Source organism: Bactrocera latifrons, unplaced genomic scaffold (genome assembly GCF_001853355.1).
Source record: "Bactrocera latifrons isolate USDA-ARS-PBARC rearing strain unplaced genomic scaffold, ASM185335v1 scaffold_528, whole genome shotgun sequence".
NCBI classification, from domain to species: Eukaryota; Metazoa; Arthropoda; class Insecta; order Diptera; family Tephritidae; genus Bactrocera; species Bactrocera latifrons.
In genome coordinates, this window is record NW_017537188.1 from 44,806 (window position 1) to 68,036 (window position 23,231).

Genomic DNA, 23,231 nt, shown 5'->3' on the forward strand with positions numbered 1-23,231 from the left:
GCTCAAGATGAAAAAACTGACGCCGTGCTGTTTGATATGAATCTCCTAACACTGGAGCATTCAGAAGAAACGGGATTTGTACACTATAGCGTCCACTCACTGTGCGACGTACTGTGTCAATGAAAATCCGTTCACAAGAGTCTACCGAGAGTTTGTGGACAGGGCCATTGTCCTCAACCTGCCAGAACCTTTGCAGTAGTTTATCGAGTTGCTGATCACCTATACATTTCCTGACAGTTAGGGTATGCGTCAAATGATTTGGAGTGTTGACCATCGCAGGGCCAAACACGATCCAACCGAGGCCGGTACAGAGCGCGCATGGGTCGTCATGGGGTCCCGCAGCAATCCCATCGGCAATTAAAGCAGGCCAAATATCTGYACCAATAAGTATATCAATTTTGGCAGGAGTACCAAATGTTGGATCGGCAAGCTGGAGTCCAGAAAGGTGATCCCAGGCGGAGGAGTCGAYTTTGCATATTGGTGTCATAGTCGTAATCGTTGGTAGGATGTAGACTTCAAATTGCATCGAGAAAGTCTCGTYAAAGAGGGATCTCAATCGCACAGTTGTGGAACCCTTTGTGTAGGTGGCTGCATTGCCTCCAATACCTTCCACTCGGATCTGCCCCGGAGTTCTACGAAGATTCAGAATTTTAAACATGGATTCACTGAGGAAGCTCACCTGAGATCCGATGTCGCATAATGCACGGCATTCATAAGGCCTCCCATGGCAATCCGAAAGGAGCACCTTAGCCGTCGCAAGTAAAATTGTCCGGTCATCTTGCACAACTAATGACTGGACCTTATCTAATTGTTATTGCTGGCGGGAATACACTTGCGGTCCGGTAGAAGTGTGGTTCGYCGCAGCACCTGAGTTAATTGTGGATGTAGAGTTAGGCGTTGTTACCGAAGCTGCTGATGATGGTGATACACTCGTATCCGCTATATTTTCCACAGGTCTTGTACCTGTTCGTCGGCAGAGCAGCGCGTTATGCCCTTTTTGGCAAAACGAACATGCACCAGAAGTACACTGGCGGACATTATGTCCTGATCGCAGACAATTGAARCATACTGCAAAGCGCCTTACACGTTCCCAGCGTTCAGAGACTTGCATGTTTCGAAACTGAAGACACTTTATTAGACGATGATTACCTGAGCACTGAGGGCAACCAACGTYGGCGGGGGCTGCGTTTGTACATTGAGTACTATTCGAGGCGCCTACGTGCGCCTTAACTGTACGAGAGGCGGAACGCCTAAACAACGGTTGTGGGCTAACGGTAATGTTGTTGGCACGACGTTCGAGAAATAGCAGCAAATCTTCCAACTTCGGTATGCTCACAGTTGTGAGGCTCATTCCCCATTCGTTCCGCGTTGTTGTTGGTAACTTTGGCAAAAGTACAGGAACAGCTATCGCATCCCAGTGGTGCACTGGAATGTCCATAACGGCAAGTGCACGAAATGAATTGCGSACACAATCAACGATCGATCGCAGCGTATTCGGAGTCTCTGCTGGGTTGTTCGGTAGATCAAGAAAGCTCTGCACGTGTGTTTCTGCCAGTAGGCGAGGATTGTCATAACGACGTTTTAGCTCSGACCACAACTCGTGGTAGCCGCCGGTATACAATCCTCCAATCATCGGAACACTTTCTTGATCGACACACTGGCATAACTTACCCAATTTATATGCAGGAGTAAGGTCAGTTCGATTATGAACCATCGGTTCAAAGAGGTCCTTAAATGCCAACCAACTCGTTGGCCTTCCGTCAAATCGCGGAATTGATACCGGATCTAATCGCATGTCTGTCACGTGTTCTATTGTCGATGATGCAACCTGAACGGCAGTCTGGGGGTTTAAGCAGCGTTGCAGCGTGACACACAACGTGGTGTACAACGATTCTGTTGTTGCAAACAACTCTTCATGAGAAGCAGTTTCGTCTGCCTTAGCCTTGCTGACCAGCTCAAAGTGGTGGTGTACAAACCGATCAAAGTGTTGATTTACGCGGCTGAGTAAAACTTCACACTCCACCTTATCCGGATTGAAATCTGCATTCTGGATTTCCTTTCCAAGGCGCACAATTAAAGCATGTGCCGATGCACGTAAATTTAACGAGGCCATTATTATTTAAGACAGGTGGTCGCAGTCCTCACAGGAGGCACCAAAAAATGTATAATATTTGAATAAAACACGAGGAACTGCCATTGATATGACCTATCGTCACAACTTTATTTTTAGCACTGATCCAAATCCGCAAAGAGCGGCAATTATATGCCTGCTTGTGCAGTAGGCACATGTTCAAAAATGCAATGATAATAACTGCACGTCAATAGGTAATACGCTTTTTGCAGGTGCGAAAAGATGCGCTTATACTTAATATGTAGATATGTATGTAAACTAATTAGGATTTCGGGAATAGAGCATATGCTAGCGGTGTGCATATATACAGTAGGCAGCAGTCAGCGTCGCTAACATATGTATGTACATGCTAGGCAGTCAATAGCTGAATGCAAAGWACAAAAGAAAGAAGAAATAACGCTACAATCAGGCGATATTTATCCCATAGGCGTAGCGTATGCCAACTTAGATGGGGGATTATACCCTATACGATATTTCAATCTCCAACAATATATATTATAAAAAATAAAGAGTTAAACATAATTTGCAAACAGTATCATTTGGAGTGTTCCTAATATTTTTCGGAACACCACTGTATGTGAATTAACTACAAAAGTGGTTTCTTAAAATAGTATTTCGTATCCTTCATTTAAAATGTTAAGTAATGAACCATTGTCTCCATGCGGAAAATTTTCAAGTGGATCAACTTCAGGAAGTGGAAAATTATATCTCTTTCGAATATTATGTAGCGTACAGCATGCATTAATTATTGATCCTGCAAATGAGGGGTTCACCATTAGGCCACGGTCTTGGGAAAGGCACCCAAATAATTTTTTTAAATCTCCATTAAGGCGTTCCACACAATTTCAAGCTCGTGCGTGAGAATCGTTGTAGCTTTGCTGACTAATACTCTCTACATTTCTGAATGGAGTCATTAGCCACGGCTGCAACGGATATCTAGAGTCTCCAAGCAACCATCCTGTGGACCCATTGGCAGTGTACTCATTCGGCATATGGGACTTTAGTGTACTGCTTTCCCATATGTAGGCGTCGTGCGTACTTCCCCCATATCTTGCAAAGCACGCCAGGATATTTAAATCAAAGTCGCACACTAATTGCACATTTTTGGAAAAATATCCTTTTCGATTAATGCAGCAGTGTTCTATTGCAAGTGGTTTCTTCTTAATTTTGACGTGAGTGCAGTCAATCGCTCCCAAGATGCCAGGAAATCCAGTAGCAGTGAAGAACCTGGAAGTGAACATAAACATAAGGCAGCTATAAATAACCATTAATCTTCAAGATTATAATACTTCACTTGCCGTTGCTTCACAATATTCTGCTGCTCTAAGGTAGTTGGAAAAATGATGTAACGTTGCGCCATATGGTTTTGAAAAATCTCTGTAATTTGGTGCACTATGCGGCTTACCATGGTCTTACTTATAGGGCAAACAAAATCCTGACCTACGTCCCTAAGAAATGATCCTGTAGCATAGTAATGCAGCGCTACACACAACCTAGTGGAGTTTGGAATAAATGTACTTCTTACTGCTGYGTCCATAAAAGGCTCGATTTCCACAAGGCGTGCCCGTACTGCAGTTCTGCTGAAGCAGAATAACTCAAGAAAACGCGGCTCGGGAATGCTGAATRGATCTGTCGAGTCGCTTAAAGTGCGCCTTTKTATTCGCAACATATTCCTTCTGTCATGCCGTATGGCGAGCGTTAATAGCAATAAACTCATAGCTGAAACACAGTCAGTTTTTATTTATTAATAAGAAGTAAATATTTGTGCACACATTTCTATAATGCTTACTTTTCTCAATAATAGTCTCTCAAACATGAAGTTGTCAGTCCGATTCGAAAGATTTCTTGTCGATTGGCGTTCCATTTCTCTCACTGTTTCATATTTTGTAGACTTATGCTTACAGAAACACTCGTTCTCGATCAATCGACTAATTTGRATCGAATCGAAATGACGTCCCTATAATCGAGTATATTGTCGATTCAGAAACGCACTACAGAATATAAACAAAAATTGTCGAAAACGGAATATAACTTTGTAAGGACCCACATACCAATGTATGTGGACTCAGTGCATAATCTGATTTTTAACGAACCAATGTCAGCAATCTAGTTTTGAAATTTTTTGGCGAATATTTTTGTGCTGACATCATCCCCTTGAGGCAAAAATCTGACTGTCTGTTAGTCCATTTGTCCGTCCGTTCAAGCTGTAACTTAAGTAAAAATTCAGATATCTTGATAAAATTTGGTATGCAGGTTCCTTCGTACAAAAAAAATCGAGTTCGTGTATAGGCGTAATCGGACCAGTGCCACGAACACAAATCGCCATTAAACGAAAACCTATAAAGTGCCATAATTCAGCACTAAATTAAGATATAAAACTGTAATTTGGCACAGGGGATCACAGTAGTGGAGTAAAGTGGACCTGCCATCTTATACTATATATTTAAAGTGCATGTCTCCTAAACCACTAAAGCTCCCACAACCAAATTCGCCCAGCATGAATATTACAAAAATTTTTACCAATGTGAAAATGGATGAAAATAGATGAAAACCTCGCTCACTCCCCAATAACGGTACTGTTCAAAAGTACTGAAAGCGCGATAAATCTGTAACTATATTGGCCGGAAACGTGAACATATTCCGCCGAGATAGTATGACAAAGTTTTATAGGAACCATGGTAAAAATTGAACCATGGGCGTCTAACGCCCACTTTTTGGTGAAATCCCATATCTCGGGACCCGACTAACCGATTTCGATAAGATTTGGAATGAGGCATTTGCACCGTTGTTGTAATCTATATATATGTATATATAAAAGAAGGTATGTCTGTATGTTGCGGGTAGGCTCCGAAACGGTTGGACCAATTTCAATGAAGCTTTCAGCAAATCTTTATATTTACCTGACGAGTAATCCTGTAAAGTTTGGTGACGATAGGAGCTTTTTTTTTTAACTGTCAAACTGTCAGTTCGCTAAATAATCCCCTGGAATGTACTGTTCGACCGGTAAGGTGGTTTTTTCACCATTGATGAAGCCACCTGAGCCACTTCTTAGTTATATTTCTAAGCGCACTTCAACTTTTTTCAATATATATATAGATATGAAATTCAATTGAATAATCATTAAAAAGTAATAAAATAGAAACATTATCACCGTGAAAATGTYATATCAATAATTGTAAATCATAAATCAATGTTCATTTTATTTTATCTAATATTTGAAAAAGAGCTGCTGGCATAATTTCAAACATCGTGGCTTGAGAACATCTGGAATTACCAAACATTTTATATTTACTGTCGAACGATATCAAGTTGACTGCTTGATGATGTTGAGAGACTACTCTGAATTGTTCATTTTAAAATTTCATGAACATCAAATCATTATAATTATTCTTTACTTGTAATCAACATTAATAGCCTAATTGACAGATAAGTAATTCACATTTACCATGCCCAAGCCACGCGTCGTACTTTCAATTCCGGCATTAACTTGAACCCGATATGCTTTTGTATCAATGATAAGAACGATATTCTATTTACTAACATGTAAATGGGTAGGTAATAATCTTCACCCACTCGAAAAGAGAATAGAAGAAAAGGAATATTAAGACAATTGAATAATTTAATATAATTAAAGGATAAATTAAATGTTTAATGTTGTAATTTTATTGGAAAAAAACGAAATCTAGATCGTCAAAGCGGGCTGAGTACGCTTGTATTGAACATAAAATGTTCGGCTGTTTCATTTGAATATAATGCATTATTATATTCAATCAAGCATTTTTATTCCTTTTAAAATGCTCGTATGTGCGCTGGGACGACAGCGTGAAGTCTAAATGAGTCATACGACAGCACTAATAAGAAGACTCTATGTGTTGAATGTCTAATAGTACATGTCATCCGTCGGTACTGCAAAATAAATCGGATCAGTTGTCAGCGCTGATCCAACCTAATATGAAAGACTTTTCTGAGCAAGACAAAAGTATTTATTCTCAAGATGGCTCTAAATCAAGGAAAATCATTGAAGCTATTGTGAAATATATTATAATGAGCAAGAAGCCATTTTCCAAGGTGGACGGAAGAGGAGTTTTGCAATTGATGAAAGAAATGCTTCCGCTTTTTAAAGTTCCTAACGTACGACATATGGACGGATACAATTCATTTTTTTGTCCAGTTAGCCCTTTTTTAAGTGAAGCATATCTTACCCAAAAGAATCCTCATTGGTTAATGCCTCCGAGCTGAACAAGAGTAAGGAGGTGATTTAATTATTAAAACATTTTGAAATTGTGACCAGGGAGATTTTCGAGGATACCTAATTACCGTTAGCACGGTTATACTATATTTAGTAGGTTATTTAACTGAAGCTCTGACCAAAACTTCAGCCAAAAATGCTATTGTCGTTTGATATTTGGATCCATCAAAAACTGTTAGCCCCCCAAAATATGAAATGTAAGCTTTCCAATTTATCTACCCGTGAAAGCGGACTGGGCTTTTGTTTTTTACAATAAAATTACAACATTATACCTTTAATTTATCCCTTAATTATGTCACACCCGTTCCGATAGAGCTCCCTTATACACTATATGTACCACCCGTCTAGAATAATTTAGCAGGATTTTAGTATTTAATTCAAATAAATAAATAAAAGCAGTACTCATTTTATGCAAGTGACCTTGTTTTAAGTGGAGGAAAGATGGGAAAAAGTTTAAGTTTATATGTTAAGTAGAAACCCTGCAATTTAGTAAAAAAAGTTATCTATAACTCGACCTCCCCCGATACTCTAACAGAACACTAATTTCCAAAAAATTTAAAAAATATTTTTTCCATTTTTAATATTTCGTTGTTTTTCCGAAAAAACAAAATAAAACATTAACTAAATTAAATATTACTAAAATTAAAGACATACCGCACATATCGCAAACTCTGTTTCTCCACCCACTATAATCATCGGATATTTTAATGCTTGAAGCCCACTATGGGGATCCATTTCATGTAACATAAGAGGTCAAATAATAAAAGACGTTATACTAGAAAGAATTCTCGTAGTCCTAAATCGTTCAATCATGTATAAATGCATCGAATATAAAAACAATTATACGCTCCGCTGCTCATCTAGGCGTTCCTCAAACAAACACAGAAAAATTTTCCACCAAACTCCCGTATTGGTCCAAGTTATTAACTGTTGTAAGGAGCAYAAAGCAATCACTTTGGACTACATTTAAACAAAATAGAACAACAGAAAATTTAATAGATATAAAAAAGCAAATTCCAATTTTAGGAGAGAGTTTAAATCARCAAAAAGGAAAAACTTTGAAAAATTAACCGCTAGTATAAAACCCACTTCAAGCCTTAAAAAAATCAGTAACGCTATTTATTACAGACTTTAATCAACTCAGCAAATCAATGGCCTCAAACCGCAACGTTGACCATATCTACTTATTTACGCTGATGATGTATTAATATTCTCAGCTCAAAAAAAATTTGAACGAAGTCAAAATCAAACTTACTAATATTCTGACCGACATACTGGAATGGTCTAAAGCGACAGGAACGAATGTTTCTGCAAGCAAAAGTTCAGCATTTCACATCTGCAGAAAAAGAAGATGCACCTTCCCTAACCTTTCCCTTGAAAATACTAAATCCCATATACTAACATCTTTAGAATACTTGGTATATTATTTGATCAAAAAAAACTAACATTTAAGGAACATTGTAAATATGTTAGATTAAGATTACTCAATAGATTAAACATTATTAAGATTCTTTCATCAAAACACTGTCACATACATACCTCAAGACTTGTAAATATTACAAAAGCAATGATGTTGTCATTGTGCAAAAACGCACCTGTCTCTCATTGAAACCCCTTACCACATAACGGCAAGAAGAAGCATTCGCGAATTCCCCACCTCACCAACCAAAGTAGTACTAACTGAAGCAGGTCTTACAAACATTCATCAAAGAACAAAATTCAACACAATGGTGATCATACCAAAGTTATTTAATCTACTGAAAACAAATCCTAAAACCAACAAGCCATCTTCGATAACAAAATGCTTGAATATTAGCAATCAGTTTCATATGACTTCGCCACCGCAGTTCTTAACCCTCTCATGCCCGATGTTGCATAAAGGCAACATTGTCTTTATGAGCGCATAAGTACCGCAATTTCAATTTTTTTAATGTGAGATATTTGCAAAAATATCGGTGTATATGTTTTACATCATTTTAGTTTTCATGCTCGTTATAATTTTCGCGCGTGCGATCATGCAAAAAAAAAAATTAATTGGAAAAAAGTGCATATGGGAAAAGTTCCCAAAAACTTAAAAAACACTATTTTATCAGAAAGTAACGTTGATAATATAAATAAAGAAAGGTAAGTGAGTAATTTACAAAAAAAAAAAGAAAGTGGAAAAAGTTATTTCGTTTCTGTGCATTTTTTGTAAAAGTTAAGTTGCCTATAGGCAACATCGGTCAATTGTGTGTAATAAAATTTTGCATATACTTCTTTACATACTAAGATGCGTCCAAGTTTGGCACAAGCTGAAATTGAAGAGTTCGCTAATTTTGACCGGGACGAGTCTGGGGATGAGGAAATGTAAAGAGAAGAGGACGAAGAAGGCGAAAATGTGGAAGAATTGATCGAAATAGCGTTACAAAACATTGAAAAAAATCAAGGGGTCAAAGTTGGTTTGATCGAAGAATTACTTGGTACAGAAGAAAACGCAGAACAAAACGAAAATATTGACACTGTACAAGAGGAGAAATTTTATTTAGCGACTTTGAAGTGGAGCAGCACAGAGCTATTAGAATGCGATGTCACTTGAAAAAGTGCATTATGCTGCAATCAGGTGAAACAACTTTTGGAATATTTTATCGAGTAATTGAGCTAGAGCTATTGAATCTGGAATTATTTATGATTTCCCCCTTTACATTGGAGAAGGAACGTGCAAGTCTTTTGGTTTAGACATATCATCGGATATTGCTCTACATTTGTCATCCAATATTCCTAGAAACCAAAATTTCAAGCTATTTTTTGACAACTGGTTCACTTCAATTAGCTTGATGATTGCTCTTAGACAAAAAGGAATATTAGCCGTTGGTACAGTCCGAAGCAACAGGTTGACAAATTTCGCTCTAACAAGTGATAAGGAGCTACAAAAACGAGGACGCGGATAAAGCGATTTTCAATTCGAAGAAACGAACAACTTGATTGCCTGTCGTTGGTACGACATTAAAGGTGTGCAATTAGTGTCAAACTATGCAGGTAAAAACCCCGTGAGTGAGTGCAAGAGATGGTGCCGAAAAGACAAGAAATATGTAAGTATCACTCGTCCAGGTATAGTAGATTGCTACAACAAACACATGGGAGGGGTTGATCTTGCTGACATGCTGTTGGAATTGTAGAGAATCAACCACCATTCGAATAAATGGTACATGCGCTTAGTGTACTGGTGTATAAATTCCGCTGTAGTCAATAGCTGGCTGCTATACCGCAGAGACCTGGAAAATACTAACGGCGAGTTGAAGCATATGTCTCTTATAAAATTTCAGTTGGATATTGCGATTGAACTTTTGAATGCAAGTCAAACAGCAGTTGTACCAAGGAAAAGAAGACGAACTTCACTTCTTGCAACAATGAGCTCAACTACTTCATCACCTATGTCATCGTCTCAGTCCTCGCCGGCTCCTTCAATGGCCTCTGAAGAAACCCCATCTAAAAGAGCGTATGTTGCGGAACCTTCAAGAGCAACACGTTTCGATACGTCTAATCACTGGGTGCAATGGGGATCAAAAGGCAGATGCAGGCTATGCCACACGGGATTTCCCAGATTTAAATGTAGCAAATGCAACGTTTATTTGTCCTGCAATCCACAAAAAAATTGCTTCGTATCAYACCATACATAATTTGTAATATATTTGTGTCCTATAATACATAATATTCAATAAAAACAGTCAATTAAAAAAAAAATTATTATACACTGTTGCCCAATGTTGCCTATAGGCAACATCCTGTAAYTCCCAAACCAGGACACCTAGGACTATGAAATTTTGGTCAGTTCATATTAAGGTCGCGATTAAAACATATTTGTACTCAAATATTTTTTAGCCCGCCCATTTTAATTCGGGCATGAGAGGGTTAAAAGGGAATACTCACCCGAACTGGCTAACGCTGAAATCGTCTACAATAAGTACGCTCTTCAAATTTGAAAAAAACAACCACCAATGCAGAGCAATATATTCAGCTATTCAATGACGAAGTAGTAAAGTACATACCGGAGTAGAAATTAATTTACACCGACGGATCCAAATCAGACACCCACACTTCGTTTGCGGTAACAAACGAACAAGGTGTCACCATAACCGTCGGAATTTTACCAACGTAGTGCTCGATATTTACAGCTGAAGCGGCTCTATTTGTCGCACAAACAGGAAATAATATATCATATGTACCGATACCAAATCCACAATTAAAGCTATTTTGCAAACTCAGTGCTGATCAACAATATAAAAGAAATTTTATATCAGCACAACAAAAGAATTAAGATCATGTGGATCCCAGGACTTACTGGTATTAGAGGAAACCAACTTGCAGATGACCGTGCAAAAAAGGCTGTAAAATAATTACTACTTTCATTCGATTACTGTATGTTGAAAGACATTAGCAACATGGTAAAAAAAAGTACTCCACGAGTCAGCATCGAGAGATTGGTCAAATTTTCAACACCATTACAATTASCATAATCTCTCTGGCATGAAGCCAAACTACCCAACTGATTGCACTTGTGAAGATATAAAAACGTTTGTTCGCCTGAGAATAGGCTACATCTTCAAAACTCACATCTCATCTTTTAAACAAAACGGATAAACCAAGCTGTTCATATTGTAATCTGCCAAATATATCACATCCTGTATGAATGCCCCGCTTTAAATACATCTAGGACAACGAACTAGGTAAAACGAAACCATCAAATCTTTTAAAGACATTAGTCTGACAACATCAGGGCAATCAAAAATTTTCTAAAAATATGTAAGAAATCAAACTTAATTTAATTGTAACTAAACCAATTTTAGAGACTTATAGACACATATAATATTGTAATCTAAGAGCCGCAGGCCTCAGTAGTAGCGGTTTAACTTAGTGAATTAATTATTTATAATTAGCTCTCTTGTAAATAAATAAAAATAAAAAAATACATACCATGTTGTCCAAAATTCATAACTAATATTTTCCAGAATTCACTTCAGAATAAGAACATGCATACTGAACGAAGTCTAGGTTCCAACAACTTGTGTGGCAACATAGCGGGCTGAAGGTCAATCATTTAACCGGTTTATTGTAATACGGTTACTTACATACTAAAAAAATCAATTTTGAGTAGCGTTGATGTAGTTAGTAATTTCACTTTTGTCCGGTTTTTAAAGGAAAATGCTTATATGTGCGGTTGTTAAATATTTCAGAGATTTTTCGCTGTTTTGGTTCCGAGTGCAGCGTACTTTTGAAGGAGCATTCTCCATTATCAACTTGATTGAGTAATAGCTTTTTATGTACTYTCTCTTCGTAACAGCGAAGGTTCGACGTGTTACCCGATGGTTTTAAATTCTTCTACAGAGTTGCATGTGGCGGAAGCATTTGAATTTTTTATAAAGAATCATTTTGATAATCTGAAATATTATGTACATATGTAAACGTCTAACGTAATTATTTACATATATTTTATATTCACTAAACCTGTAATAAAGTTGTACCTCGAAACAGAACTTATATGAAATGCTCAAAAAAAACTTCTAAAACACGTAGCAAGAAGTATACTGTCACACAAAATGTATTTTTTGTAAAACYTACTTCCCATTAATTCATGATTGCACAGTTCACCAACGAATTCTCCGTATTTTACAACAAAACACATGGCAGTTTGCTAAAGAGTTTCAAAGTAGAGGTTTTCGCATTTCATAATTCTGGTGGTGGAGCACGGTGTGGCTCGTTCCGTGGTTGTGGTTGAACGTGGGGAAATGGACGGCGCAAATAACTCCACATAAGACAATCAATAAAAATCAAAATGTTTCTTATAACATTAATTTTATTATAAAAACTTGTTGACCCCGCATGCGTTGTCCTGCATGAATGTGTTTTGAAATGAAAAGAAAGTTAAATTTACGTTGTCTTAAAAATCTTTTTTTTTCGATTTTTATAAGTTTTTTTTCAATGTAACGCAGCTTGATAAAAAACATTTTTGATTTTTATTCCGGTGCGTAAATGTACAGAAAAGATGGTTTTCCAACATGGGAACACGCCACGTTTAACTGGCGCGCACTCATGCAATCGTAGTTACGATAATTTGGGAAATGTTAGACTAAACATGCGGGATGATTTCATATTTCTTTGAAGTGAATTTACAAAATGCAAGTGAAATTGATACAAACCACTGGAACCGAAATTTGCCTATTTCGAATTCTTATCAAATACGATGTAAAATGTCTTCGGCAATGTAATTTTGTTCGTATTCTATAATTGACGCTGAAATGTCGAATTGGTCATCGCGAAAAGTGCGCATGCGAAGTATCTATAGAATCGTCCATCGTTTGATTCCATTGATTATCATGTTTCAGCAATTGTAATTGTTCCACATACTCTACCATTCAATTGAACCACGTAGACTTATCAATAGCAACCGAAGGTATAAGCAATCCTCGTTTTTCGGGTGGATTATGTAAATTCGTCTTAAGGAATTAATTGGGGATGTCAATATACTGGTTGGCCTTGCTTTCTGCGTAACTATTTCTTCGACGAAGCATTCGATGTATAATATCAAGGCATTTCCGAATAGAACAATGTTCTCGCAAACGAATCACTCACGCAAATTGAGAAAAACCTCGTCAATGTCAATTTGGTTGTTGGAAGTATTTCCGCTGGCTGTGCTGTATTCTCTGGGTTGAAAAACACTTTTTGGACATTTTTCAAATGAACTGTGAGACGCATAATAGTCGGAAAACTGTCATGAAGTAAATACCCTACAAAGCGCTTCATTGCAGTTTACGTTTCGACACATTTGATACTTGCTGATCTGATCTTGATCAAAGCAAATAACCGCTATGCGGCCTTCTTTGGTGACGTATTTGCAAACGTATTTGATCGATTTCACCAAACTACAATATCAAACATTGAAATGAGTTTTACATGTGATTTAGACAACAGTGGCGAATGTGGTACGATCCATATATTGTCGACTTCAATATTCACTCCTCTAAGTTTGTAAATGTTCTGCCATTATCGTCTGATGAGCTACGACGATACAGTGGATATCCATCATTTCCAGTTTGGGTTTCCGAAAGAAAGCACGTGGATAGTGTTTCGTTCATTTATTGTCAAACATACAAACCGAAGTTTGGATTGTGGTGTCCGCAAGGTCCATGAACCATATTGCTTTTCATCAGAAAATTTCCGCAGAAATGATTTCATCAACTTGATATGGTGTAACCACCATCTACCATCCGAAGAAGAATGTGTGCGTGCGGCAATCCTCTTTTTTGCATTTCAAAAGAGTACATCCATCATCTGACTGCACCATATACACATACGTAGCTTCAAGATAAACTCCATCAAACATCGTAGCTGTTTTTTGAAAAGTCGTGCTGTGAGATAGAAACGATCACTTGCTGATTGACCGCGATCCATAATTCCACACGTATGTCATCGCATCCTGGAAGTACTCGTTCATGTGGCTGTCATGCGTTGATGGCAAAAAGAACGCCGACCGATATTAGTGCGACCACTTCATGGCTTCGTAACAAATTTCAATTAATCACTTCGTCTGAAACACACATAAAGGTTTCACTGAATCATTTTCAATAATTTTTCTTTTGAATAGCTGGAATAAAAAAGCAAGCGGCCGAAATTTAACGATTTAAATAATTTACAAACCAAAATATTGGAAAACTAAAGAAAAAAGTAGWTTTTTGAATTTTTCTAATTTTTCGACTTTTTCTAATGAAAAGTATAAGGTTTCTTTTTATTTCTAAACCTTTTCAGATCCATAGCGAACAACTTCTGAAAATATCATGAAGATTGGTKCGGCTGTTCTGGAGCCTTAGCGTTACTAATAAACCAACATTCATTTTTACTTACATATATTTTCCCGTTTTATGGGAAAAAGAAAAGGGATGTTTTTAGGGATTTTCCGGCAATTATTAGAATTTTTCTCATCGTAAGAACCATTTCTGAACGTCAAAGAACATTTAAAAAAAGAATTTGCCAAATTGCTCCAGGCATTGTCGAGTTATGAGCTTAACAACACATCTTGCGATTAATTTTTATATTATATTATACTATAGACGCAACTTTCATAATTTTTTGTACATAAGAACCTTCTCCTAATGAAAACAATTTTTTTTTATTGAATACATGTATTTGCAATCTATTCATAGAACAATAAGCAAATTATTTAACTATGGAAATTTGACTTGTATTATTGATCTCCAGTGAGGCCAATAATAATATACTTATGTATGTATGTACATAGGTACATTTACRTTTTGTTTAACTTAATTTAATATTAATTAACTTCTAAAGGGTAGATCTAGTACATGATGCCTTTTAAGTCGAATGATTTCATTGGTTTCATCTAATAGCGTAATTGCCAGTAAGTTTTCATGATAACTAATTCTGCGTAAGTATTCCGTACTGAACCTTTTAATTTCATTTTTTATAAAATTAATATTTAGATCCGAGTGTATGGCTTTATTCGTGGTGTACCAAGGAGCATTTGTAATTAGTCTTAAAGTTTTAGACTAATATCTTTGCAATATTTCTATATTTGAAATAGAGGCTGTGCCCCAAAGCTGAATGCCATAAGCCCATATTATCTTTAATAAAGCTTTATATAATAGGAATTTAGTTTCGAGATATAGAGTTGATTTAGGTCCAAGTAACCAAAACAGTTTTTTAGCTTTAATTTTTAATTGTTTATTTTTGTTTTCCATGTTAGGAGCTTGTCCAAATGCAAGCCTAAGTATTTGACGCTGTCAAGTTTCGGAATCGTACTACCATATATGCGGCAAGGAGGACAGTCTTTTCGCCTTAAAGTGAATAGCACGTGTACAGATTTATTTGTATTGACCTTTATTTTCCAACGATGTAGCCAGGACTGTATCTCATTCAGTTGTTTCTGGACTAAGTTGGAAGCYTCAATYRGAGATGGATTTGTTGCCAGTATAGCAGTATCGTCAGCATATGTAGCAATAAATACGTTTTCAGTTTGTGGCATGTGTGCAGTAAAAATTGTATAAAGGACTGGTCCGACAACGCTTCCTTGAGGTACACCAGCTTTGATTTATGTTATGGTAGAGGTTTCATCATTTACTTTGACATAATATGAGCTATTAGCGAGATACGACTTAAGAATTAAATAAATTGGTGATGGGAAAATTTTTTTCATTTTATATAACAGACCATGGTGCCAAACTTTGTCAAATGCTGACTGATAGGTTTATACGAGGTTATCTCGTTTTCTGGTTTGTTGGACTTGGGAACCATCACAATTTCTGCACATTTCCACTGCGTAGGAAAATGGCTTAACCTTAGAATTGAATTACATATTAGTGTCAAAAACATAGTACCTTTTTTTGATAAGCTCTTAGCTATTTTAGCATCGATTTTGTCCTGGAGATGTATTTTTGTCAAGCTTTTCGATTTCACTACAAATTTCTGCAGGTGTTATATGTTTGTTTGGCATTGACAATTGACATTATTAATTGTAAKAGGTGTAAAGGTTGTTTCTAAATGTTTCGCATATGCATCTGCCTTGCTCTTATCAGATCTACACCATGCGTCATTGCAGTCCTTTATTGGCACATTTCTTTTTTTTGGGCGTTTCAGGTACTTCGTAGCTTTCCATATTTTGTAGTCATCGTTACTATTGTCATTTAGATTTCCAATATAATCTGAGATTGATTTATTTCTAAATTCTTTAAGTTTATCTTGAAGTTCTTCTGTAGCCTTATTTAGTATAGTCTTGTCTGCTGGGCTTCTAGTATTTTGCCATTTTTTTCGTAATTTTCTCTTTTGCTGAATTAATGCTCTGATATCTGCAGACACATGCACACAGGCACGACGTCTAGGTGTAAAGTTTGCGCTATTTTCGATCATAGACGCAGCAACTGCTTGATGAATTAACGACGTAAATGTTTCAACTGCATTGTCCAGTTCTATTGAGCTTTTGATTGAGGTTTTAACTTCCACATTGTCTGTTATCTGGTCTTGAAAAATATTAATTTGGTTTTTATTATTTAATCCAATATATGTACTTCCGTTGCTTTGTATTAATAAGAGTGCTATAACTGATAATAACTGGCGAATGGTCTGAGCTTAGTTTTTCAGAACTGACAATGTCAAGCAGTGGAGTTTGAATGCCTTTATATACAGCAAAATCTAGCAGATCAGGGATTTTACGTGGATCACTTGGCCAGAAAGTAGGCTCACCAGAAGATAAARTTTTAAAATTATTCTTTGTAATACACATATAAAGTTCTCTACCTTTTGGGTTGGGGATACGTGAGCCCCACCAGGGATGTTTAGCGTTATAATCACCTCCCACAAGGAATCTATTGCCCAGGGAATTAAAAAAGTTTTCGTATTCCGGAGTTGTGATGCTATGTCTTGGCGGTGAACACAAAGCATAAATATGTAAGTCAATATTATTGCAATTTTGTTTGATCCCTGCAGCTTGTATTGACAATGTTTGTGTTGGTTCAAGTATATCATACTTGATATTTGATTTAACCAAAGCAGCACAGCCGGCGTGAGCCCTGTTATTAGGGTGATTAGTGGCGATTAGGTCATAGTTTCTTATATTAAAAAAGGTTTTGTCTGTGAAATGGGTTTCTGAAATCAACATTACATCAATGAAGTTGTCTTTTAAAAATATTTCAGTTTCCTGTGTATGACGGGATAAACCATTGGCATTCCATATTGCTATCCTTAAGTCTGCTTGAATAGTTTGTCGATAAGTAGTGACATCATATTAAGAAGTGTGTTTATTAATTCAATTTGTTTATAGAGTAAACGCTCAATATTTTCTATTGATTTTTGTTCATTTGCCTCATTGTTATTGTCTTTACCTGTTAAAATACTAGYGTATGACTGCTTGTTGTTGATTGCAGTATTTGTGTTATTATTAGTGTTTTGCGAACTCATGTTTACACTCCCTGACGTACGGTTGGAAAATATAGGCTTATTTCCAGTGAGTTGCTGATAAACTATGCAGCCTTTGTAATTCGCGGTGTGGTGTTGTTGGCAATGAGCACACGTTGGTAAAGTGTCTTTTGGTTTTGTGCATTTTGAGGTTGGATGCATTAGTCCACATTTTACGCATTTATAGGGTTTTCTACAATACGTTTTGGTATGTCCAAATTCTTGGCATCGATGGCATTGAACCATGTCACGTGTTTGCCTAGGGGGTTCTACTTTAATATTTGCATTATTCAAATGTTTTAACTCATAGATTTCTTTGTTGTTGGTACTTGGCTCCAAGTCAACAAAAAACATTGACAAAKGTTGTTTTGTTACTCTACTCTTAACATTAAATACATTTCTGACTTTATGTCCTAATAGAGTAATTTCATTTTTTATATCTTCAGTAGGAGTTGACCAGTGTAATGCCTTTAGTACTATTCTATATGACCGTTCCTGTTTGGGCTGATATGTATGATAACTTATCTTCCCTGCTTCTAGTTGTTGTACAATTTTTCTATATGAATCTATGTTATTTATAAATAGTCTAACTTGTCCATCTTTTGACGATTTATAACTAAAATCTTTTTTAGAAATCAAAGTTGAAATAGTGGTTATCATTTCACTTATGTTAACTACTCCAGGTATAAACAACGGTGATGGTTTTGGAATATTCGGCATTGCTGCTTCACTCACTTCCATTTTATTTTTCTCGCAAGCCTCTCGTTCATCATTGTCGTCGTCAAGCTAGGGGACTTGTTGGCACGCTTTCCATTTTTGTTTGTAACATTTTGCCATTTGAAGAGAGTATTCTCACCTTCAGCATTCATTTCGCGACTTTACAATTGTTGGATGTTTATTAACAAATGGATTTTGCTACACTTTGATATTTAGATCTCCACTAAACACGTGACACGTCTGTTCACTAGCATATTCAGCAAGAGACTAATAAAAACAAATAAAACAAAAAAAGAATTAGTGAAATCGGTCCAGCCAAGGCCGCGCAACACATATAAGCGTGGCTCTAATGGATTCCATTGTATTTSAAAATTGAACCTCAACTGCAAAAATATTGTACAATATCGGATCTAAAAAAATATGTGCAAATATGTTGTAAAAAGTTTAAAGTTACAGAACCAATTACGGACAAACTACAAATTGAGTTGATGATAGGTAGTGCGTTATTTAATTGTGAAGCATAAATTTTGGAAAGAGCAAAAAAAATTTATAAATTTGATAAAGCCCTTTCTTCGATTAAATTTTTTTAAATGGCTTAATTTGTGCTTAGTCGCTGAATTTAAATCAAAATACAAATAAAAATTTACAAGAACTTATTTGATCTATATCAACTATTTCATTTTCACTTTGGTTTATGGGGTTATTTTCGAACTATGGCAAGCTCACCACTGTTATGTTTGTTGCTACCCTTATGGGATAGCTGCTGCGGTGTTTAGCCTTTGTTGGTGTCGTTCACTTCACTTGTTTTTATTTCCTTATTTATTTATTTAGCACTCGCGTAATTGCAGCTGTTGATTAACCACAAAAAACCGAGAGAGATTTGTTGACGCTCCAGATGATTTTTGTACGTCCGAGAAGTTTATACTTCGAATAACAGTTTGTTTTATTGTAATGTAAAAAGTGAAATGATCAGTGCAAGTCCCCTTTCTAAAGTGCGTATTACTATTTTAAATATTTCCAGAGATAACTTAGGTCTTTAGGATTTAATAAAACAATTATAGAAAAAATCTCAATTCTTTGAATATTTTGGTAAAATTACGACACACCGGAAAATATCACAAATCATATCATTAACGAAAATATCCATAAAGCCCTTGGTATTCCAAAGGTAAGGAAAGAAGTTGAAGTTTTTAAATAGATTTAAGATTTTATAACTTATTGTTATGCTTTAAGAAAAAGCAGATCCAATAAATAAAATACTTTTGAAAAAAAAAAACAAACAAATCATATATTTATATAATATAAGCATTTTTATTAAATGGAACTGCAGTATATTTAAAGTAAATACTATATATAWTATGGTCACAAGTATCTTTTCTGTTTTATATATGTAGATACAACTGCCTTGTATATGTACGTATAAAAGCCCACAACTGGAGAAAAGTTTGTAACTAAATTGATTTTTATAACTGCTATCATCACCATTAAAAGTTTTATCACATATACATTGGTGTGAATAAAATAAGAAAAACAATATGGTATCGTGAAGTTTTAAAATGTGCTGTTTTCTTATTAAATAAAATTGTTTTTAGATACAAGTATAACTATATAATTTTTTCCTAACAGTGTTAGAGGGGAGTAGTAGCAGGTCAGTTGTGAAATAAGTTAAAACGAATAAGCAATCTCCGACGATGAGATCCGCTGAAGCTCCTGTGACTGTGGCGAATCGACACCGCCTCATAGAAATACGTGTCCCCCTCATAATCATTCATGTGCATGACGAACAATAAAAATCCAGGCGCGACGGACCCACAATGGGCGGCTTCCTGGTCAGCATCTGCTTACCATGTTAGGTGCGGCTGTCATAAAAAAATTACCGGTGCACACCGCGGAGCACTGGGAGTCCCTCAAAGTGTCAGCAGCGATTTCTCTGCTGGCGGGATGGAGAGGGTGATGTGGGCATGCTCTGCCGATGTGTCTGCTGCAGCGTGTACCAGGAACMAGCCCCTTCGGGCCCTGGTCAAGGAGTGTGCATTGGACGCAGGAGTAGTATCCTACGTTGCCCCGGGCGAACGCCGGTCCGTCCGTGTTTTCCGGGACTGGTAAAGCGAAGGACAGGCCTCAGGGAACTGGGGTAGTTAATAAAGTGCAAAACTCCCCCCGAAGTACGACTATTACGGAAGCAGATTCCTTTAAGTGGGCACCAAAATTGGGTAGGTCCCTGATTAAAAACCTTGGTGTTGATAAACCTTTGAGAGCGAGGTCATCACCACCATCGTTGGGCGACACCTTTCCCCAAAAGCGATACAACCTCGTGGARACTGTATGGCAAAACTAGGGGAAGCGATTAAGAAGTTGATCGAAATAATGCACCCACCACAGCGGTCTATCAACAACACCATGAGAGATCTTCCCGGTCTGATAGCAAAGTTGCACGCAAGTGCTCAGGAGGAGCACATGGCAAATAAGGAAGCACGACGTAATTTTCTAGTGATGACAACCAACACAGAGAATACACCCAAGAGGCCTCGAGACGAAATACAGCTAAAGCGAAGAACACCCCCGAAGAAAAATAAAACTTGCCATAAAGAATGGTCTAACAAAATGGAAGTTCCGCTGAGCAAGGAAGCAAAGTGCGACAACTCAGTCACAAGCAAGGAGAAAGAGATGTCGAAACAAGCTGGCTGGATCACGGTTAAACGTAAGCAACTAAGGAAGATACTACATAAACCACCAAACCGACCCGATGCAATAGTAATAGAAAAAACGGGGACATGCCATATAGCGACATCCTCAGGAATGTCAAAAAGAATGATACGTTGCAAAAATTAGGGGAAAATGTGACCTGAAGGAGGCCCAGATGAAGAGCACGGGGGTCTTCAAGACCGAAATAAGTAAAGTGTTGGGAGGAAATTCGCAAATAAAAGCTCTAACTCACGAGGTTCTTGTAGAAATACGTTATTTTGATGAAATCACAACGAAAGAAGACATTACTAATGCAATACGCCTACAAATAAAGGAGTTGAGCAACTTTGATATAAACTCGATTAARAGCATCAGAACGGCATACCTAAGAAGCCAAACTGCCGTAGTAAGTCTACCCGCGTTGGAAGCAAGGGTACTTCTTGATGCACACAAGTTGAAAATGGGCTGGATAGTGTGCAGAATAAACATCAGGAGGTGTTTCAGATGCCTCGAATACGGACATAGCGAGTGCTGTGTCAAGTGTGGAGAAACTGGACACTTTACGAAGTCATGTAAAAACCCGTCATGCAGTGCATGTACGAAAAAGGGAAGGGAAAACATTGACCACCAAATATAGGATAGGAAGCAAAAAGTGTCCTCTCTATCAAGAGGCGTGTAAAAACATAAAAAAATTAGAGTCATGCAACTCAATCTAAACCACTGTGAGGCTGCACAAGAGCTTTTTAAGCAGACGGTTTACGAGGAAAAGGTCGATGTAGCTATACTTTGCGAACAGTACAAAAATATAAGCGGCGCGACATGGATCTCTGACAGCACAAACAAAGCTGCCATATTGGCATGTGGAGGGCAAATGTTTCAGGACAAACCGCTATCAGGGAAATCTTTTTACACACGAGCGAAAATCTGTGGGATAAATTTTTATAGCTGCTACATACCGTCAAGCATATCGCAGATTGCCTTCGAGAAAATCCTGGACGAACTAGTCAGAGAAATTCTGTCTACTACAAGAAACGTGATAGCAGGCGATTTTAAGGCATGGGCGATGGAGTGGGGTAGCATCTGCCAAAATAGGCGTGGAGATGCTCTGCTAAAGGCCTTCTCGTCGTTAGACATGGTGTTACTAAATACCGGAAATCAAAATACGTTCGAGAAAACGGTCGGGGATCGGTCATTGACATAACCTTCGCTAGCAGTTCTCTAGCACGGACAACAAGGTGGCAGGTGTGCGACATATATACACACAGTGACCATCATGCTATTATGTTCGAAATCGAACACTCGGTGCAAAATCGAAGGAATATTTCCACGAAGAAAGTACAGAGAAAAGAATGGAAGATGGAAACCATGGACGCTGAACTTTTCAAACACATATTGGATGGTCATCTAACATTTGAGGAAGACATAACCCGACAGGCGGAGACATTAGTGCGGCACGTCATTAAAGCATGGGACGCTTCTATGAGTAGGAAGAAAAATGGCGCACATAGAAAGCCTGTTTACTGGTGGAATGAGCAGATCAACACATTAAAGAAGGAATGCTACAACGCGAGTAGGAGGTGTCAAAGGAGGCGGGGACTTGCAGAGCATACGCAATCACGCGAATGCTTTAAAAGAAAACGTAGCGATCTCAAAAAAGCAATCAAAAAAAGTAAATCCTACTGCTTTAAAGAACTATGCGGAAGAATCGACGAAAATCCATGGGGTGATGCTTACGTGCTGGTAATGACTAAGATAAGATGTGGCAAAGGACCGGCACCGACGTGCCCAGTGCTACTGAAAACCGCAGTGGAAACTCTATTCCTCGCACAGCCTCTAGAAAATCGAACGGCGCGAGCGCAAGAACCTGCTGAAACAGAATGGAAAATAGTCACTGATGTGGAGTTAATAAAAACGGCAGAGAGATTTGGCAATGCTAAAGCACCAGTTGTGGATGGTATCCCAAATAAGGCTTTAAGGCGGTGCTTACAAAAAGGTGTCTTCCCGAAAATCTGGAAAAAGCAGAGACTGGTCCTGTTGCAGAAGCCAAATAAACCAGCAGGAGAGCCAATCATATCAACCGCTCTGTATGCTGGATACGACCGGCAAGATACTAGAGCGGATAATCTGTGCACGATTAGAGCTGCATCTAAAAAGGAAGGAGAGAAAGGTCTGTCTGACAACCAATATGGTTTCCGCAAACAGAGATCCACCACTGATGCGATTAAAAAACTTACTGATATAGCAATAGAGGGTAAAAGATGGATGTATGGTACTAAGAAATACTGTGCAGTAGTCACGTTTGACGTTAAAAATTCGTTCAATTCGGCTTACTGGTCCCATGGCTCCGTCCATGTATGAAGGGGTGCTGCGTCTCCCTCTCCCGAAGCAGGTACAGACAATCGGATATGCGGATGATATTGCCATAACAGTAGTAGCAAAAGAACTGAGACAACTTGAGCAATCAAGCGGTGTTAACGATTAAAGAGTGGCTCACGGCAACAAAACTTCAAC

General features: G+C 37.5%; 1 pseudogene; it reads right to left on the bottom strand.

The window, feature by feature from the left end:
* Positions 1–2,872: 2,872 nt before the first annotated feature.
* Positions 2,873–3,800, bottom strand: LOC108974088 (annotated as a pseudogene).
* Between the last annotated feature and the right edge of the window lie 19,431 nt (positions 3,801–23,231).